Source organism: Plecotus auritus (assembly GCF_963455305.1).
Source record: "Plecotus auritus genome assembly, chromosome: 10".
In the NCBI taxonomy this organism is placed as follows: Eukaryota; Metazoa; Chordata; class Mammalia; order Chiroptera; family Vespertilionidae; genus Plecotus; species Plecotus auritus.
Genome location: NC_137785.1, coordinates 1538355 through 1558301, shown reverse-complemented (window position 1 = coordinate 1558301; position 19947 = coordinate 1538355). Strand labels below are relative to the sequence as shown.

The following is a 19947-nucleotide window of genomic DNA, read 5'->3' as shown; positions in this document are numbered from 1 at the left end:
TTTTAATCCTCACCTAAGCATATTTTTCCATTAATTAAAATTTAAAAATTAAAGTAAAAATATATGTTATTGATTTCGGAGAGGGAGGGAGAGAGAGGTGTAAACATCATCATAATAAAGAGCTAATATGCTGGTGGTCGGGACGCCGTAACGTGTAAGGACCGATCGCAGGAGGCTGCCTGCTTGTGTGCAGAGGGGCATTGCTCCAGAGACGGGGCGGAAGCGGGGAGGCACCCAGAGAAGGTGGGATCAGCCCCAGGCGACTCGAGGGACTGAGGGCGGGTCTTGGAGTGGCCAGAGAAGGCTAGAGGTGTCGGAGGCTGGGCCAGGCGCAGGGCGGCGGGTGGGTGGGCGGGGCCGCGTGATTTTGCACCTGGTCAATAATGAGAGAGAATCATTGATGGGCTGTCTCCTGCACGCCCCACACGGGATGGGACGGCCTCTTTCAGGCACATGGTGGTTCTCCCGGTGCCCCGGTGAGTCTCCGTAACTTCTTCGTCGCCATCCTGGAGTCCGCTCGCTGCCCGCTGCTGCGATTTGTAATCTTTCTGTGAAGGTCGTCTGCTTTCGTACCTTAACGTTGGTGCTTCTGTTCACCGCCCGGGATGCTTTCACAGCGGGATTATGACCTGTCAGCATGTAGAGGTGAACAGGTTTTGTTGGGGACCCCAACTTTCTGTGCTTTGAGAGGGATGATAGGATGTCAGAAGACTGGTTTTTGTTGAATGTTGCCCTTTTTTTTTTTTTTTTTTTTTAATATATTTTATTGATTTTTTAAAAAATATTTTTATTGATTTCAGAGAGGAAAGGAGAGGGAGAGAGAGATAGAAACATCAATGATGAGAGAGATTCATTGACTGGCTGCCTCCTGCACGCCCCCCACTGGGGATTGAGCCCGCAACCTGGGCATGTGCCCTAACCGTGAATCGAACCAGTGACCTCTTGGTTCCTGGGTCGACGCTCAACCACTGAACTACACCCAGCTGGCATATTTTATTGATTTTTTACAGAGAGGAAGAGAGAGTTAGAAACATTGATGAGAGAGAAACATCGATCAGCTGCCTCATGCACACCTCCTACTGCGGATGTGCCCGCAACCAAGGTACATGCCCTTGACTGGAATCGAACCCAGGACCCTTCAGTCCGCAGGCCGACGCTCTATCCACTGAGCCACACCGGTCGGGGCTGAATGTTGTCTTCTTATTGCATCGCTGCCCTAAGCCTTCCACGTACGACTGCGTGACAGTGTGCCCTTAAGTAGCAACCCGGTGCCACGAGTTTTGGTGAGGTGAATGGCCATCCTGAAGAAGGGGCCTTTGTCTTGCTTCTGTGAACAATATGAGTGTAATTGCCTTGTTCACTGGACATCTATCTACATAAAAGCCTAACTGACTTGACGACCGGCCGGTCGCTATGACATGCACTGACCACCAGGGGGTACATGCTCAATGTAGGAGCTGCCCCCTGGTGGTCAGTACGCTCCCACAGCAAACCTCCCGCACCCGGCCAACCTCCCACAGTCCCTCTCCCTGGCCGGCTGGCCCGACCTGCCCGAATCGGGACTGGGCGAGATGGCCCCGATCGGCCAGGAGGGACCCCAGCCGTGCAGGAATTTGTGCACCGGGCCTCTAGTATTATATACTCCCCATCGACGCTGAGGGGACATCCTTCTCAGGTTCTGCAAAGGAGCCACGTGCCATGATGTACAAAATTTCATATGCGGTGTCATTTGTTGTCAACTCTGAGTGTTACGTGGAACCACATTGGGGCAGGATCACTGTTAATAGTGAGTGGAAAAGACTACCATAAGTTAAATAAATGGTGCCTCTCCTGAAAGTTCATCCACAAATGTCCCAGGGATCTGTGTCTCGTGTGATCTGCGGTTACAGATATTCTCGTGACCTGCACAGCTGTTTCCTGCGGCCGAAGCCATTGGCTGGAAAAAATGAAGGAACGGCTTTGTGGATTCCCCTGGTATCTCTGGCGTGTTCACCTCAAGGTTGTTGCTCTAGAGCAGCCTTGGGCAAACTACGGCCCGCGGGCCGGATCCAGCTGTTCTATCCGGTTCTCTTGCTCTCCCCTCCGCTCCTTTACTTTGAATTTATATGAGTTCACACACACACTCCATCCATGCTTTTGTTCCGGCCCTCCGGTCCAGTTTAAGAACCCATTGTGGCCCTCGAGTCACAAAGTTTGCCCACCCCTGGCCTCGAGGCAGGAAAACAAAGCCGGAGAGAAGGAGGATCCTGCAGGCATTCCCGGGATGTGTCTGGTGACCCATTCGTCATCCCTGTTGACTCCGATGACAGTCTTCCCTGTGTGCCAACATTCGCTGCCACTGAGGCAAGGCTGGCCCTCAGGGCATGAGGAGAGAGGTGGTCGAGCCCACATGGGCCTGCCAGCCTTAATTTCAGAAAAAGACGGATGTGTAGGCCTTTATTTGGAGCCAGGCTTCAAAGCTTTATTCACGTATGTGTGAGATGGACCTGCAAGAAAGTGCACTTAGCCGAAACCGGTTTGGCTCAGTGGGTAGAGCATCGGCCTGCAGACTGAAGGGTCCCAGGTTCGATTCCGGTCAAGGGCATGTGCCTTGGTTGCGGGCACATCCCCAGTGGGAGGTGTGCAGGAGGCAGCTGATCGCTGTTTCTCTCTCATCGATGTTTCTAGCTCTCTATCCCTCTCCCTTCCTCTCTGTAAAATATCAATAAAATATTAAAAAAAAAAAAAAAGTGCACTTAGATCTGACGCGTATTGTTTGTTGAGCTTGGACATACATGATAGGAACTTGTCTGCCACATATACAAGGTGGGGTAAAAATAGGCGTACAGCCCTAGCTGGTTTGGCTCAGTGGGTAGAGCATCAGCCTGGACTGAAGGGGCCCAGATTCGATTCCAGTCGGAGGCACATGCAGGTTGCGGGTTCGATCCCCAGTGGGGAGCATGCAGGAGTCAGCTGATCAGTATTTCTCATCATTGATGTTTCTGTCCCTCTCTCCCTCTTCCTCTCTGAAATCAATAAAAAAAAAGCAATGAAAAAAATAGGCTTACAGTTGTGAGTTTGCAAAACAGTACTCTTGTTTTTTTTAAAAAATATATATATTTCATTGATTTTTTACAGAGCAGAAGGGAGAGGGGTAGAGAGTTAGCAGCTGCCTGCTGCAGATGTGCCCACAATCAAGGTACATGCCCTTGACCAGAATCGAACCTGGGACCCTTCAGTCCGCAGGCCGACGCTCTATCCACTGGGCCAAGCCGGTTAGGGCATTGTATTGTTTTTTATTAATTATTATTTTCTATACAAACAACTATAAACCTACTTTGTCTTACCCTGTATTTACTTCCTGCCTTTTTATTATCTCCCTTCTCTGGCCCTCCATGCAGTCTTTGATTCAACTTCCTTTGTAATAGATTAGTTCATATTTTATATGCATCAAAAAGTATATATACTTTAAAAAATAACTTTTATTTCATGGTGCAGTTATTTTGAAAGTCGATAATAATACTTTCGTGAGTAATTCTTATTGCTAAGTAGTATTCTGGTTTTTGGATAACCACTCTGTTTAACTATTGATCTATGTATGATCTGAGTTATTTCCAGGTTTGGGATATTACAAATAAACCTGAATATTGACTTTAGTTTTTTTATATACTGTTTTATATATCAGTTTTCTAAAACTGTTCCAGTGTCTTTGAATGTTTTACATTTTAATAAATGAACTATGATCTAAATGACCCTCCTTTTTACTTTACATCCACCCACAGTAATGAAAATTCCAGTTCTTCTGCCACCCTGCCAGCACATGGAATATCTCATCTTTATTTGTTTATTTGCTTTTAAATCACTTTTATTGATTTGAGAGAGAAAGGGGGAGAGAGAGAGAAACATCAGTGCTGAGAGAGAATCATTGATCAGCTGCCTCCTGCACACACCCTACTGGGAATCCTCCAATTTGGCATGTGCCCTGACTCTGACTGGGAATCACACCTTGACCTCCTGGTTCATAGGTCGACACTGACCCACACTGCCAGGCTATTTATTTTTAATTGACTTTTAGAGAGAGAAAAAGAAACAATGTGAGAGAGAAACAGATCAGCTGTTTCCTATACATGCCCGGAACGGAACGATCACATAACCTTTGGTGTACCAGACAATGCTCCAAGCAACGCAGCCCCCGGGGCAATGCTTAATCTTTATTTATTTAATATATTTTTATTGATTTCAGAGGAAGGGAAAGGGAGAAAGAGATAGAAACATCTATGATGAGAGAATTATTGATCGGCTGCCTCTTGCACGCCCCCCCACTGGGGATTGAACACCCAACCTGGGCATGTGCCCTTGACTGGGATCGAACCCGGGACCCTTCAGTCCACAGGCCGTGACCTCCTGGTTCATAGGTCCATGCTCAACCACTGAGCCAAGCCGGCCGGGCTTTTGGTTTTTTTTAATTATTGTTTTGCCCTAGCTGGTTTGGCTCAGTGGCTAGAGCGTCAGCCTGTGAACTGAAAGGTCCCAGGTTCGATTCCAGCCAAGGGCACATGCCTGGGTTGCGGGCTAGATTCCCAGTAGGGGGCGTGCAGGAGGCAGCCAATCAATGATTCTCATCATTGATGTTTCTATCTCTCTATCCCTCTCCCTTCCTCTCTGAAATCAATAAAAATAAATATTAAAAAAAAAAAGGTAGCCGAAACCGGTTTTGCTCAGTGGATAGAGCGTCGGCCTGCGGACTGAAGGGTCCCAGGTTCGATTCCGGTCAAGGGCATGTACCTTGGTGGCAGGCTCATCCCCAGTAGGAGGTGTGCAGGAGGCGGCTGATCGATGTTTCTCTCTCATCGATGTTTCTGACTCTCTGTCCCTCTCCCTTCCTCTCTGTGAAATATCAATAAAATATATTTTTTTAAAAAAGGTAGCTCTTGACCTTTTAAAAAAAATAAAAATAAAAAATAAATTATTAATTATTTTGAGAGCGAGAGGAAGAGAGTAAGGGAGGGAAACATCAATGTGTTGTTCCATTTAATTATGCGTTCATTGGTTGATTCTCGCATGTGCCCTGACGGAGGCTCGAACCCATAACCTTACTGTTTCCGGAGGACACTGGCTGCTACGTGACCGGGACACTCAGTCTCCTATTCGGCCGAGGAAACTACATTACCCAGCGGGCAATGCGCCCAAAGATGGCGGGTTTAGCCAATGAGAGGCTGGGGTCAGGGCGGGACTTCCGGCATCGACTCTCTCTCGCGGTCATTTTGACTTCCCCACGTGGCTCCCGGAGGCTGAACCCCGAGCTGCCGAGCGCCAGGTCGTCCGGAGGGGCGTCCCCGCTGCGCGGCGGGTCCAGGCGCCGCCGTCCCGGTTCGGGGCCTCCCTCCCAGGCCCGTTCCCTCCCGCCCGCTCCGCCGCCGAGGCGCCCGGCTGAGGTGAGCGCGTCCCCCGGCCTCCCCGCCCTCCTGCCGCCCAGGCCCCGGTCAGGACCGCGAGGCGCTGCGGGTGACCCCAGGTGGGAGGGGGTGGGAGGCAGCGTGGCCGGCCCCAGGAAGGCCCGGAGGGGAAGGAACAAAGAAAAAAGGGGAGAAAAGACCTGGAGGAGCGTCACCTTTGACCCAGGAGGTCCCGGGTTCGAGTCCCGGTCAGGGCAGGTGCCCCGCGTGGGGCGTGCAGGAGGCAGCCGGCCCGTGGTTCTCGCTCATCACTGATGTTTCTCCCTCCCTCTCCCTTCCTCCCCGGAATCAATAACAACATTAAAAACCATGTGGAGGTTGCCCTGACCGGTGTGGCTCAGTGGACAGAGCGTCGGCCTGCGGACTAAGGGTCCCGGGTTCGATTCCGGTCAAGGGCACGTACCTTGGTTGCGGGCACATCCCCAGTGGGGGGTGTGCAGGAGGCAGCTGATCGATGTTTCTCTCTCATCGATGTTTCTGACTATCTATCCCTCTCCCTTCCTCTCTATAAAAAATCAATAAAAAATATATTTAAAAACCATGTGGAGGGGCCACCGAGGGGGGGGGGGTGCGGCAGTTTCCTGTCTAAGGAAGAAGGCCAGGCAAAGTCGTGCGTGAATTTTACTTTTTAAAAAAAATATATTTTATTGATTTTTTACAGAGAGGAAGGGAGAGGGAGAGAGAGAAACATCGATGAGAGAGCTGATGAAAGAAGACCTTAAGCCCTCACCGCTGCGGCTCAGTGGATACGAGAAGGAAAACCCCTATTTTGTAAAAACCGCTGTTTCGAATTCTCTGCTGTTTTTCTTAGACGGCCTCTTATTCTAAAAATATAACTTTGCTTTCTAGCCTGCTTTAGCCTGCTTGAATCATGAGGAAGATAAACTTAGCTGTCTGACCTTGTAGGCCAGAGACTAGATATGCCCATACTCCCAAAGCCATGCCAGGTGCATTTTTTTATTTTATTTTTTTTTTAAATATATTTTATTGATATTTTACAGAGAGGAAGGGAGAGGGATAGAGAGCTAGAAACATCGATGAGAGAGAAACATCCATCAGCTGCCTCCTGCACACCTCCCACTGGGGATGTGCCCGCAACCAAGGTACATGCCCTTGACCGGAATCGAACCCGGGACCCTTCAGTCCGCAGGCCGACGCTCTATCCACTGAGCCAAACCGGTTTTGGCCAGGTGCATTTTTTTTAATTGGATAGAACTGTGTTGTTTTCAAGGCCAGCAGCGAGAGAACCACTAATTGCACGTAGGACTGGCTCCTTCATAAAAAGGGAAGTCCTGCTTGTAGCTGAAAGAATGCACTCTCAGAGCGGGCGCCCCGGAGGCTGTTCTGGGAGACAGGAATAGATAAGAGTAAGCAGGCACAGCTCTGTTCCCAGAGAAGAGCATGCTGACCTCCCCTCAGCGCTTATCGGTAAACATCCTAGCTTCTGGTTTCTGTTAAAGTTCCTGTTCTCACAAAGTTTTCTGTTGAGATAAAACATACCATTCCCGTGAGAATAAGTCAACAACCTATCTTGCCTCCCACCTGCGTGTGGTTTTTGCCTTTAAAAGTCTGTAGCCCACCCTGGCTCGGGGCTCCAGTCAGCAGCCTCTTGTGAGAGTTGTTGCCTGTGAGTCCCTGCGCCGCGCTTGAATAAAGAAACCTCTTGCTTTTGCATCGAGACTCGAGTTCGGCATTTGATTTGGGGTCGTCGCTCTGCCAAAGGACCCACCGGGGGTCTTCACGGCCCTATATTTGGTGCATTGGCCGGGAAAGAGCGACCACCCCTCAAACGTCAGAACCGACCTTGGAGGTAAGGGGGCCCCCCCGAGAAGATTTCGTCTTGTTGTCTGTTGTCTGGTTCATCTGTTAACTGTTTCAGGATTTCTGGTTCTGGTTCTGGTAAAGACAGGTTGTTCCCTCCGTGAGGAGAGGGCTCCTCTGGCCGATTAGGGTTCGGTCAGAAAAACTGTCAAACTGGGGGACGCCCCAGATTCAGGAGACGACCGAGTAAACTTGGTCGTCGTCGGGTGTCCGGCGACGGGCGAGTCAAAGTCCGGCCGGGCAACCTGGAGGACGGGTGTCCGTCCGTCTGGTTATATCAGGTTATTGTTTCAGTCTCGTTGGGCCCGTTGTCTAAGTGTCTTGTTCATTATCGTCTCCTTTTGTTTGCTTCTCTCTTTTCATCCTGACACGGACGGAATGGGACAGGGAAAGAGTACACCTCTGTCTCTGACTCTCACTAACTGGAAGGACGTGCGGGGACGGGGTTTTGATCTTTCTGTGAATGTTAAAAAAGGACCTTGGCAGACTTTCTGGTCCTCTGAATGGCCTCGGCTCAACGTCGGGTGGCCACCAGAGGGCACTTTTGATCTTTCTGTCATTTTTGCAATAAAAGACACTGTTTTTCAGCCCGGACCCGGGTCGCACCCCGACCAGCAGCCCTACATCGTCGTCTGGCAGGATCTCGTGCAAAATCCTCCCCCGTGGGTCCGACCCTGGTTGCCCCGGAACGCCTCACGGGTTCTAACTGTCCAGTCTCCCCCACAGGAGCCGACCAAGAGGCCACTGGTCGACCCTCAGGCCGACCTCCTCCTTCTCGATTCTCCGCCGCCCTATCCTCCCTCCCTCCAGCCGTCTCTGCGAAGGGACCCAGGGCCGGCGGTCCCCTCTGCTCCCGCTCCTCCCCCTGCTGAGGGACCGGCTCAGGGCACCCGAAGCCGAAGGGGACTGCCCCCTTCCCCGGATTCCACCGTCGCGTGTCCCCTCCGAGCATACGGACCTCCGCCTCCCCCGTCGGACGATGGGGGACCGGCACCGCTTCAGCCCCTTCAGTATTGGCCTTTCTCCTCTGCTGACCTCTATAACTGGAAAACTAACCATCCTCCTTTTTCAGAGGATCCCCAGAAGTTGACGGGGCTGGTGGAGTCCCTTATGTTCTCTCACCAGCCCACCTGGGACGATTGTCAACAGCTGCTCCAGACCCTCTTCACTACTGAGGAGAGGGAAAGAATTCTTCTAGAAGCCCGGAAGAACGCACCTGGTCCCGACGGGCGACCTACCCAACTCCCCCACCTGATGGATGCTGCCTTTCCCCTTACCCGACCAGACTGGGATTTCAACACGGCAGAAGGTAGGGAGCGACTGACAGTCTACCGCCAGACTCTAGTGGCTGGCCTCCGGGGGCAGCGCGCCGGCCCACCAATTTGGCTAAGGTAAGAGAGGTCCTTCAGGGACCAGCTGAACCCCCCTCTGTCTTCCTCGAGCGGTTAATGGAGGCGTTCAGGAGATATACCCCGTTTGACCCCGCATCGGAAGGACAGAGGGCTTCAGTGGCTATGGCTTTTATAGGTCAGTCCGCTCTAGACATAAAAAGGAAACTTCAGCGGATTGAAGGGTTACAGGATTACACCCTCCAGGATCTAGTTAAAGAGGCAGAAAAGGTTTATCATAAGAGGGAAACAGAAGAGGAGAAAGAACAAAGGAAAGAGAGAGAGAGGATAAAAGGGAAAAGAGACAGGAGAAGAACTTAACACGTATCCTGGCCGCAGTGGTAGGAGAAAGCAGACCACTGACGAGAGAAAAGAGGAGGCAGTCAGGAAACCTGGGCAACAGACCGCCGTTGGACAAGGATCAGTGTGCCCACTGCAAGGAGAAGGGGCACTGGAAGCGGGAATGCCCTAAGAAACCAGATAAGGCAGCAAAGCAAGTGCTGGCACTTCATGAGGACAGTGACTGAAGGGGACGGGGCTCGGAACCCCTCCCTGAGCCCAGGGTAACTATTCGAGTGGAGGGGAAACCAGTAGACTTCCTGGTAGATACTGGAGCTCAATATTCAGTTTTAAAGGGGCCGCTGGGGCCGATTTCTAAGAAGACATCCTGGGTAATCGGGGCCACCGGTAATAAGCAGTACCCTTGGACTACTGCCCGGACCTTAGACTTAGGATCCGGGAAAGTCACCCACTCTTTCCTCGTGATACCTGAGTGCCCTGCTCCTCTGTTGGGAAGAGACTTATTGACCAAAATGGGGGCCCAAATCACCTTCACTCCCCGAGGCCCTGTTGTAACCCAGGGCGAGACAGAAGCTGCCACCCTCTTAACCCTCCGCCTAGAGGATGAACATCGGCTCTTTGAAACAGGGTTACAAACGGGGGGGGGGGGGGGGGGGTGGCAACCGAATGGCTTCATCAGTATCCAGGAGCATGGGCAGAGACAGCTGGGATGGGCCTAGCTGATAGGCAGCCTCCAGTGGTAGTAGAGCTCAAGTCCTCCGCTACCCCGATAGCAGTAAGGCAATACCCCATGGCAAGGACAGCCTGGGAAGGGATTAAGCCCCATATCCAGCGCCTCTTAAAACTGGGAATCCTGGTCAAGTGCCGTTCGCCATGGAACACTCCACTCCTCCCGGTGAAGAAACCAGGTACTAATGACTATCGACCAGTTCAGGATCTGAGGGAGGTCAATAAGAGGGTACAGGACATTCACCCTACAGTCCCCAACCCCTACAACCTCCTGAGTTCAATACCACCGTCCCATACCTGGTACACAGTCCTGGATTTGAAAGACGCTTGCTTCTGCCTCCGGTTACACCCTGCTAGCCAGGGTATCTTCGCGTTCGAGTGGAGGGACCCAGACACGGGGACCACAGGACAGTTAACTTGGACTCGCCTCCCACAGGGGTTCAAAAATTCTCCCACCATTTTTTTTTTTTTTTTTTTTTAAATATATTTTATTGGTTTTTTACAGAGAGGAAGGAAGAGGGATAGAGAGTTAGAAACATCGATGAGAGAGAAACATCGATCAGCTGCCTCCTGCACACCTCCCACTGGGGATGTGCCCGCAACCAAGGCACATGCCCTTGACCGGAATCGAACCCGGGACCCTTCAGTCCGCAGGCCGACGCTCTATCCACTGAGCCAAACCGGTTAGGGCGATCTCCCACCATTTTTGATGAGGCTCTTCACCAGGACTTGGCGCCCTTCCGTGCCAAGCACCCTCAGATCACCCTCCTCCAGTACGTGGATGACCTCCTCCTGGCCGGAGCCACGGAAGAAGACTGCCAAACAGGTACCGGGGCCCTACTCTCAGAACTCTCTCGCTTGGGGTACCGGGCATCGGCAAAGAAAGCTCAGATCTGTGAGCGCAGGGTGACTTATCTAGGGTACGCCCTAGAAGGAGGACAGAGGTGGCTCACAGAGGCACGCAAGAGTACGGTCACCCAGATCCCAAGGCCTCAGACCCCCCGGCAAGTGCGCGAGTTCCTAGGGACCGCTGGGTTTTGCCACCTCTGGATTCCTGGTTTCGCAACAATGGCCGAACCACTCTACCCCCTAACCAAACAGGGGAGCCCCTTTGAATGGGGAGAGGCCCAACAGAAGGCCTTTGACAGTATTAAAAGAGCCCTCCTCTCAGCCCCAGCCCTGGCCCTGCCGGACGTTTCCAAACCCTTCACCCTCTACATAGACGAGAGGAAAGGGATTGCCCGGGGGGTCCTGACTCAGGCTTTAGGGCCATGGAAGAGACCGGTAGCTTACCTATCAAAAAGACTAGACGCGGTGGCAAGGGGATGGCCAGCCTGCCTGAGGGCCATAGCGGCCACAGCTCTACTAGTGAAGGATGCAGACAAGCTCACCTTGGGGCAGAAGCTGACTATAGTGCCGCCTCACACCCTGGAGAGCATCATCCGACAACCACCAGACCGGTGGATGTCCAACGCAAGGATGGCCCACTACCAGAGCCTCCTCCTGAATGAAGATCGGGTCCTCTTTGGGGCACCAGTGACTCTAAACCCAGCGACTCTACTGCCTGAGATGAGCCCTGACGGGGAGGAAGTGCTCCACTCGTGTCACGAGGTACTGGCAGAGGAAACTGGGCCCCGGAGGGACCTCCGGGACTCACCTTTACCCAGTGCCCAGCTCACCTGGTTCACGGACGGCAGCAGCTACATCCTCGAAGGTAAAAGGGTGGCGGGAGCAGCCGTGGTCAGTAAAGATCAGATAGTATGGGCTAGGAGCTTACCGGAAGGGACCTCGGCCCAAAGGCTGAATTGATAGCTCTAACTCAGGCCCTCAGACTGGCAGAAGGAAAAAGAATCAACATTTACACTGACAGCAGGTATGCCTTTGCCACTGCCCATGTTCATGGGGCCATCTACCGCCAGAGAGGCCTCCTTACCTCAGCAGGCAAGGAAATTAAGAATAAGCAAGAAATCCTTTCCCTTCTGGAGGCCATACACGCCCCCCAGGAAGTAGCTATTATCCACTGCCCTGGCCACCAAAGAGGGACCTCAGATGTAGCAGAAGGAAACCGGAGGGCGGATACGGAGGCTAAACGAGCGGCTCTAGGACTGAATATTCTAGCTCTAGCTGAGGCCCCAATGAGCCTGCCGGAACTTCCCAAATATTCCCAGAAAGAGGAGGAAGAACTGGTCAAAAGGCCAGAGAAATATATAAGGGACGAGCAAGGAATTTGGAGGACGGTAGAAGGGAAGATAGTAATACCTGAGGAAGCCGCCAGAGCCTATCTTAAGCAGCTACACCGGCTCACACATCTGGGAGCAAAGCACCTCCGCACTACCTGTCAGGCCTCCGGGTACTTCGTCAAAGGACTCACTCGTCTCGCGGAAAGGGTGGTCAGCCGGTGCAAAGCGTGCCAACTGGTGAACTCACACCCTTCCCGACTCCCACCTGGGCAGAGACTCAGGGGCGACCGCCCAGGAAGCTACTGGGAAGTGGACTTCACGGAGGTAAAGGTGGCCCGATATGGCTATAAATACCTCCTAGTCTTTGTAGATACCTTTTCAGGCTGGGTAGAGGCCTTCCCCACTAAGAAGGAGACCGCAACCCTGGTGGCCAAGAAGATCCTAGAGGACATCTTCCCCCGGTTTGGAGTACCAAAGGTAATTGGGTCAGACAACGGACCAGCCTTCGTTGCCCAGGTAAGTCAGGGAATGGCCAGGATACTGGGGGCGGATTGGAAATTACATTGTTCGTACAGGCCCCAGAGCTCAGGTCAGGTAGAAAGGATAAATAGAACATTAAAAGAGGCCATGACAAAATTATCCATGGAGACTGGCGTGGCAGACTGGACAGTCCTCCTTCCCTTTGCCCTTTTTCGCGGGCGGAATACTCCTGGCCCCCTAGGAGTAACTCCGAGATCTTGTTTGGGGCCCCTCCGCCCCTGGCTGCAGACCCCTGGTCGGTTAAAACTGGTACTCATACCCCCCAATCCCTACTTGCCAGGTTGAAGGCGCTAGAGACTGTCCAGAAGGAAGTGTGGACCCCCTTGGCCTGCCCTCTATCAACCAGGGGAGCTTCAGGTGCCACACCAGTTCCAGGTTGGGGACTTTGTCTACGCCCGACGCCACCGCGCTGCCAATCTCGAGCCAAGGTGGAAGGGACCCTACCTGGTACCACTGACGACTCCAACGGCTGTTAAAGTAGATGGCATCGCCGCCTGGATCCACGCTTCGCACGCTAAACGAGCGCCCCCGCAGGACCATGAGTGGACAGTGGAAAGGACTGACAACCCCCTCAAGCTCCGTGTTCGCCGTCGTTCTCCTTCTCCTGCTGGACCTGCCGATAAGTAGTAGTAGCAACCCCCATGCCCCGAAGAGACTAACCTGGCGAGTTATCTCCTCCCAAACGCATCAGATAGTTTGGGAGACGACCAAGATAGCACCTCTCTGGACCTGGTGGCCGCAGCTAACCCCTGACATCTGTGCCCTGGCCGCCGGAGTCCGGGAATGGGATCTTCCCGACACCTCAGTAGAAGCCTCCAAAACGGGGTTGGAAATTAGAGAAAACACAGGAAAACCCCATTTGCCTATACATTGCAGTTATCGGGGGGCACGAGAAAGGCTAAGAGGGACTCCTTTCTATGTTTGCCCTAAAGATAGGAGGGGACATAAAGGAAATTGTGGAAGTAGACGGGAATATTTCTGTGCCGAATGGGGATGCGAAACTACTGGAACCGGGGAATGGTTAGGCAATGGCCCCCCCGTGTGGGACTACATCCAGGTACAAAGAAATGCCACTCAGCAGTCAGGTCACCGGGGATGGACCAACCCTTTGAACATCTCTTTCACGCAAGCCGGGAGAAGGTACAAAGGTTGGCGAGCGGGACAAGAGTGGGGGCTCCGGTTGTACAAGGAGCAACATGATGATGGCCTTATTTTTAAATTAAGGTTAGACGCAGAGGAAATAGAGCGCCCGGTCCCCCTAGGGCCTAATTCTGTCCTATCCGAACAGCGCGCTCCTGGGGTGAATTCTCCCCCGCAGGAGCACAAGCGCACCACCCCAAAGCCGTCAGAAGTGGGGTCGGCGCGCCCCACACTCCCAACACTGAGTACTAGCCAAAGGCTCCTGGGGCTAGTACAAGGGGCCTTCAGTATCCTGAACTCCTCCAGTCCCGATTTAACTGACTCTTGTTGGCTGTGCCTGGTCTCTGGACCCCCTTACTATGAGGGAATTGCTTTCTCAGGTACCACCAACAACATTACCTCCCATACTACTTGCAGCTGGGGGGCCCATGGCAAACTGACCCTGACGGAAGTCTCCGGGCAAGGTATATGCCTAGGAAAGATCCCGGAAGACCGAAAGCAGCTCTGCAACCAGACCCTAGAGAGCCCTCAGACTACTACTAACTTCTTCTTAATTCCCCCTCCAGGGGGATGGTGGGCCTGTAACACAGGGCTGACTCCCTGTATATCTACTTTGGTCTTCAACAGCTCTCAGGATTATTGTATACTAGTCCAACTGATTCCCAGAGTCCTGTACCACCAGGCTGCCTCCTTCGAGGATGAGTTTGACTTACAGCCTCGCCGGTATAGGAGAGAACCGATCTCACTTACTCTGGCAGTAATGTTAGGCTTAAGGGTGGCCGCGGGGGTCGGGACAGGGGCAACAGCCCTCGTCCAAGCTCCCCTCTACACTGAGGAACTACGTATGGCCATAGATGAGGATCTCAGGGCTATAGAACAGTCCATCACCAAGCTCGAAGAATCCCTGACTTCTCTATCTGAGGTAATTTTACAAAATAGGAGGGGACTAGACCTCCTGTTCCTGAAGGAGGGGGGACTCTGTGCCGCCTTGAGGGAACAGTGTTGTTTCTATGCAGACCATTCTGGGATTGTAAAAGACTCAATGTCCAAACTTAGAGAGAGACTTGAGACCCGGCGGCGAGAACGGGAGGCTAGCCAGGGATGGTTTGAAGGCTGGTATAATCGTTCCCCCTGGCTCACCACCCTGATTTCCACCCTAGTGGGGCCCCTAGTAATTCTTTTGATGCTCCTGACTTTTGGCCCCTGCATTCTTAACAGATTGGTGGCTTTTATCCGGGACAGAATAAGTGCAGTCCAGGTAATGGTACTCCAACAGAGATACCAACCGCTTTCCCAAAGTGAGGGTCTGTAGTCCCAGGATTGGAACTCCCCAAAACAAAAAGGGGGGAATGAAAGAATGCACTCTCAGAGCGGGCGCCCCGGAGGCTGTTCTGGGAGACAGGAATAGATAAGAGTAAGCAGGCACAGCTCTGTTCCCAGAGAAGAGCATGCTGACCTCCCCCTCAGCGCTTATCGGTAAACGTCCTAGCTTCTGGTTTCTGTTAAAGTTCCTGTTCTCACAAAGTTTTCTGTTGAGATAAAACATACCATTCCCGTGAGAATGAGTCAACAACCTATCTTGCCTCCCACCTGCGTGTGGTTTTTGCCTTTAAAAGTCTGTAGCCCACCCTGGCTCGGGGCTCCAGTCAGCAGCCTCTTGTGAGAGTTGTTGCCTGTGAGTCCCTGCGCCGCGCTTGAATAAAGAAACCTCTTGCTTTTGCATCGAGACTCGAGTTCGGCGTTTGATTTGGGGTCGTCGCTCTGCCAAAGGACCCACCGGGGGTCTTCACGACCTTACACATCGATCAGCTGCCTCCTGCACACCTCCCACTGGGGATGTGCCTGCCACCAAGGCACATGCCCTTGACCGGAATCGAACCCGGGACCCTTCAGTCCGCAGGCTGACGCTCTATCCACTGAGCCACAGTGGTCAGGGCACGGCGTTTTAGTTACATAGTTGATTACTCGGTAATGCATGCCTGAGGATTTGAGTGTGTCCCTGGACCTGCCCTGACTTCATGAGACCCTCACGGAATTCTCCCATAGGCCCCTGGAGAGCTGCAAGCCACCAAGAGGGTGTCTGTGGGCAGAAAGCCCTGAGCCACTGTCCCCCAGGGAGAGACCGCCCACCGCCCAGGACACAGGGACAGAAGCACTCGGTCAGCAGGTGGGAGGACGGGAAGGACGCTGGGAAAACCACTGGACTCAGCTTTCATCTCCTCAGCCTTTCCCCCTGAGTTCCAGTCCTCTTACCTACTTCCTCCTGAGTTCCAAACCCTCTACCTGTTCTCCTCTCCTAAAAAAGGTCAGTTTGAGATGAGCTGTAAGACGGTCCGCAGGGCACGCACCCGCCGTTGGCTCAGATTGCCAGCCATCCGAATAAAGCGCCCATAAAGATTTCATCCTGTCTCTACCCACTGACTTAGAAACTGACTGGTGCCCTAGCCCCGTGGTCGGCAAACTGCGGCTCGCGAGCCACGTGTGGCTCTTTGGCCCCTTGAGTGTGGCTCTTCCACAAAATACCACGGCCTGGGCGAGTCTCTTTGGAAGAAGTGGCGTTAGAAGAAGTTTAAGTTTAAACAATTTGGCTCTCAAAAGAAATGTCCATCGTTGTACTGTTGATATTTGGCTCTGCTGACTAATGAGTTTGCCAACCACTACTCTAGCTGGTTTGGCTCAGTGGATAGAGCCTTGGCCTGCGGACTGAAGGGTCCCAGGTTTGAGTCCAGTCAAGGGCATGTACCTTGGTTGCGGGTACATCCCCAGTAGGAGGTGTGCAGGAGGCAGCTGATTGATGTTTCTCTCTCATCGATGTTTCTAACTCTCTATCCCTCTCCCTTCTTCTCTGTAAAAAATCAATAAAATAAATTAAAAATAAAAAGAAAGTGGTAACACAAATGCTATAATATTTGTGCATCCAGGATAATATGCCTTTGGAAAATCAGGGTAACTTCCCTTTTCCCAGGCCCCTCAGTGCTCAATCGATGCACTAGGGTGGAGACCACAAATTCTCCTTTATTATTATTATTTTTAAATACGTTTTATTGATTTGTTACAGAGAGGAAGGGAGAGGGACATAGAGTTAGAAACATCGGTGAGAGAGAAACATCGATCAGCTGCCTCCTGCACACCTCCTACTGGGGATGTGCCCGCAACCAAGGTACATGCCCTTGACCAGAATCGAACCCGGGACCCTTCGGTCCCCAGGCCAACGTTCTATCCACTGAGCCACACCGGTTAGGGCACCTTTTTGTTATTAAATTAGTTGTTTACTGTTCATTATCCTGGCCCGCCTATGTGAAAGAACTATGTGTCTATCATTTTACTTTTTATTCAATCCTCGAGGGTCCTGCACGTTGCTTTTCCTCACCTCCCTAGTCAGTCACCAATGTATTTAATGTAATTCCCTTATGTCTTCTTTTATGTAATCCTCACCCAGGGACATTTAATGTAATTCCCTTATGTCTTCTTTTATTTAATCCTCACCCAGGGACATTTTTTTTTAAATATATTTTATTGGTTTTTTACAGAGAGGAAGGGAGAGGGATAGAGAGTTAGAAACATCGATGAAAGAGAAACATCGATCAGCTGCCTCCTGCACACCTCCTACTGGGGATGTGCCCGAAACCAAGGTACATGCCCTTGACCGGAATCGAACCCGGGACCCTTCAGTCCGCAGGCCGACGCTCTATCCACCGAGCCAAACCGGTTAGGGCGCACCCAGGGACATTTAATGTAATTCCCTTATGTCTTCTTTTATGTAATCCTCACCCAGGGACATTTAATGTAATTCCCTTATGTCTTCTTTTATGTAATCCTCACCCAGGGACATTTAATGTAATTCCCTTATGTCTTCTTTTATGTAATCCTCACCCAGGGACATTTAATGTAATTCCCTTATGTCTTCTTTTATGTAATCCTCACCCAGGGACATTTAATGTAATTCCCTTATGTCTTATTTAATCCTCACCCAGGGACATTTTTCCCATTGATTTTTCAGAGAGAGCAGAATGTACAGGGAGAGAGAAACATCAGTGGCAGAGGAACTCATGGATTGATTGCCTTCCCCACGCACCGAGATGGGGCAGGGTGTGAACCCACAACCCAGTTACATGCCCCTGGCCGGGAATCGAACCCGTGGCCCTGGGGAGCAAAGGCCAACGCCTTAACCGCTGACCCACACCAGCCAGGGCGGCCGCTCCCTGTGGATTTACCTGGATTGAGAACCTGAAATAATGCTGTTATACATGGGCCCCCACGCTAAGCTTGCGTCTCAGCGTCTCTAAGCATTGGGTGGCGTGTGGCCCTTTTGGACGGAGAGAATTCCCTCCCTCCCTCCCTCCCAGGTGGGACACTCGGCTCCCCAGCATCTCTGGGGGTTCAGGTGAGGGTCAGCCTTGGTCCTGGGCCTTTGCAGCCGGGAGAACTACATTCCCCAGAAGACACTGCGCCAGTCGCACCCCCAGGGAGCCAATGAAGGCTCAGCATGGGTCGATGACGCAGGACGTCGGGGCGGGGGTTTGGCGTCCTCCGCTTCCTGGTTTCGGCTGCCGCTGGGTTCCTCCGTCTCCCCGTTCTGGGGACACTGCGTCCGGCCTGTGAGGACGGGGGTGCGGGACGGGGTGTCCCCGGGGCCCGGCCCGGCCTGAGGCGCTGGGCTCGGCCGCTGGGCGTTCAGGCCCGCGCTGCTCAGCCCGCGGATGCGATGGCGGCGGCCGCGGGGCGCCCGGCTGAGGTGGTGGGGTGGGCGGTGCCGGGCCTCCCCGCCTCCCCGCCTCCCCGCCTCCCCCACCCAACCCTGCAGCCCAGGCCCCGCGTCAGGACCCCGAGGCGCTCGGGGGAGACCAGGGGGTGACGGGAGGGGGAGGGGGAGGAGGAAGGGGAGGGGGAGCAGCAGGGGCGGCTGAGCCGGGCGGACGCGGGAATCTGCGAATGGGAATGGGAATCGCGTGTTCGGGACGCTCGGATCCACAGAATTGTGAACGGAGCTGCATTAGGCTTTTACCGTTATTTTTTAAAAATATATTTTATTTATTTATTTATTTATTTTTTAAAAATATATTTTATTGATTTTTTATAGACAGGAAGGGACAGGGATAGAGAGAAACATCCATCAGCTGCCTCCTGCACACTCTCCACTGGGGATGTGCCCGCAACCAAGGTCCATGCCCTTGACCGGAATCGAACCCGGGACCCTTCAGTCCGCAGGCTGACGCTCTATTCACTGAGCCACACCGGTCAGGGCTGTCTATTTTTTCTAATATATATTTTTATTAATTTTCAGAGGAAAGAGAAGGAGAGAGGGAGAGAAACATCAAGGACGATAAGGAATCGTGGATCGGCTGCCTCCGGCGCGCGCCCCACACTGGGCATGGAGCCCGAAGCCCCGGCACGTGCCCTGACGGGGAATCGAACCCACGGCCGCCTGGTTCATGGGTGACGCTCAGCCACTGGAGCCAGGCGGGCGGGGCCGTGTTGTGTTTTGAGGCGGGAGATGGAGGGCCCCAAGGCAGTGCCTGGCAGGAGTGCGTGGGGCCCTGCAGGCCAGTCCTGACCTCAGGTGACCTCTATTGGCCGACCAACCCCACGGCTGGACTCCTGAGGGGCCGTGAGGAGAGAGGGCTCCAGTTGCTTCAGGCCGTGGGTCTAAGGTGGGGAGCTGGGGAGGAGGATGGGCCTGGGGCAGGGAGGTGGAGGGTGGGGGGTGTGTCCCCACTGTGACCGGGCAATGGGACTTGGGAGGACGTGGCTTGGTACTTCTCCCTGGAGGAACGGGGTCTCCTCCATGAGGCTCAGAGACCTCGTACCAGCGCTGTGAAGCCAGAGCACTTGGCACTTCTGTCCTCGCCTTTCTGCTTTTTCTTTCTTTCTTAAAAATATGTTTTATTGATTTTTTTTACAGAGAGGAAGGGAGAGGGACAGAGAGCTAGAAACATCGATGAGAGAGAAACATCCATCAGCTGCCTCCTGCACACCTCCCACTGGGGATGTGCCCGCCACCAAGGTACATGCCCTTGACCGGAATCGAACCGGGGACCCTTCAGTCCGCAGGCCGACGCTCTATCCACTGAGCCACACGGGTGAGGGCTCTGCTTTTTCTGAGGGGCTGCTCTGCCTTCTTACCCCCAGACCACGGACACTACCTCCTTGCCTGGTCCCCTGGGGAGCAGAGGGCAGTGCAGGAACCCCGGGTGGGTGCTGTCCCTGCGAGGGCTGGGTTGTTCCCCACCGTCTCCTCTCTGCTTTCCGCCCCAGTCCTGCTGCCCCGGAGCCTGGCAGGAGGGGATTCTGGTAACTACGCTTGGAATCAGCCCCGTGGGTCCTTCCTTGCTTTCCCTCTCCCTGGCTGGGTGACTTTTCCGACCCGTGGGACCTGTGTAGCCCAGGCTGGTTTGTTTTTATTTATTGATCTTT

The 19947-nt window shown here is 52.9% G+C and overlaps 1 long non-coding RNA gene across 1 annotated transcript; it reads left to right on the top strand.

Annotated features, from left to right (window-relative positions):
* The first annotated feature begins 5256 nt into the window (after positions 1-5256).
* Positions 5257-15259, top strand: LOC308235507. The gene is made up of 2 exons (XR_013959185.1): positions 5257-5414; positions 12674-15259. It is a non-coding gene; the product is annotated as an uncharacterized lncRNA (long non-coding RNA).
* The last annotated feature ends 4688 nt before the right edge of the window (positions 15260-19947 follow it).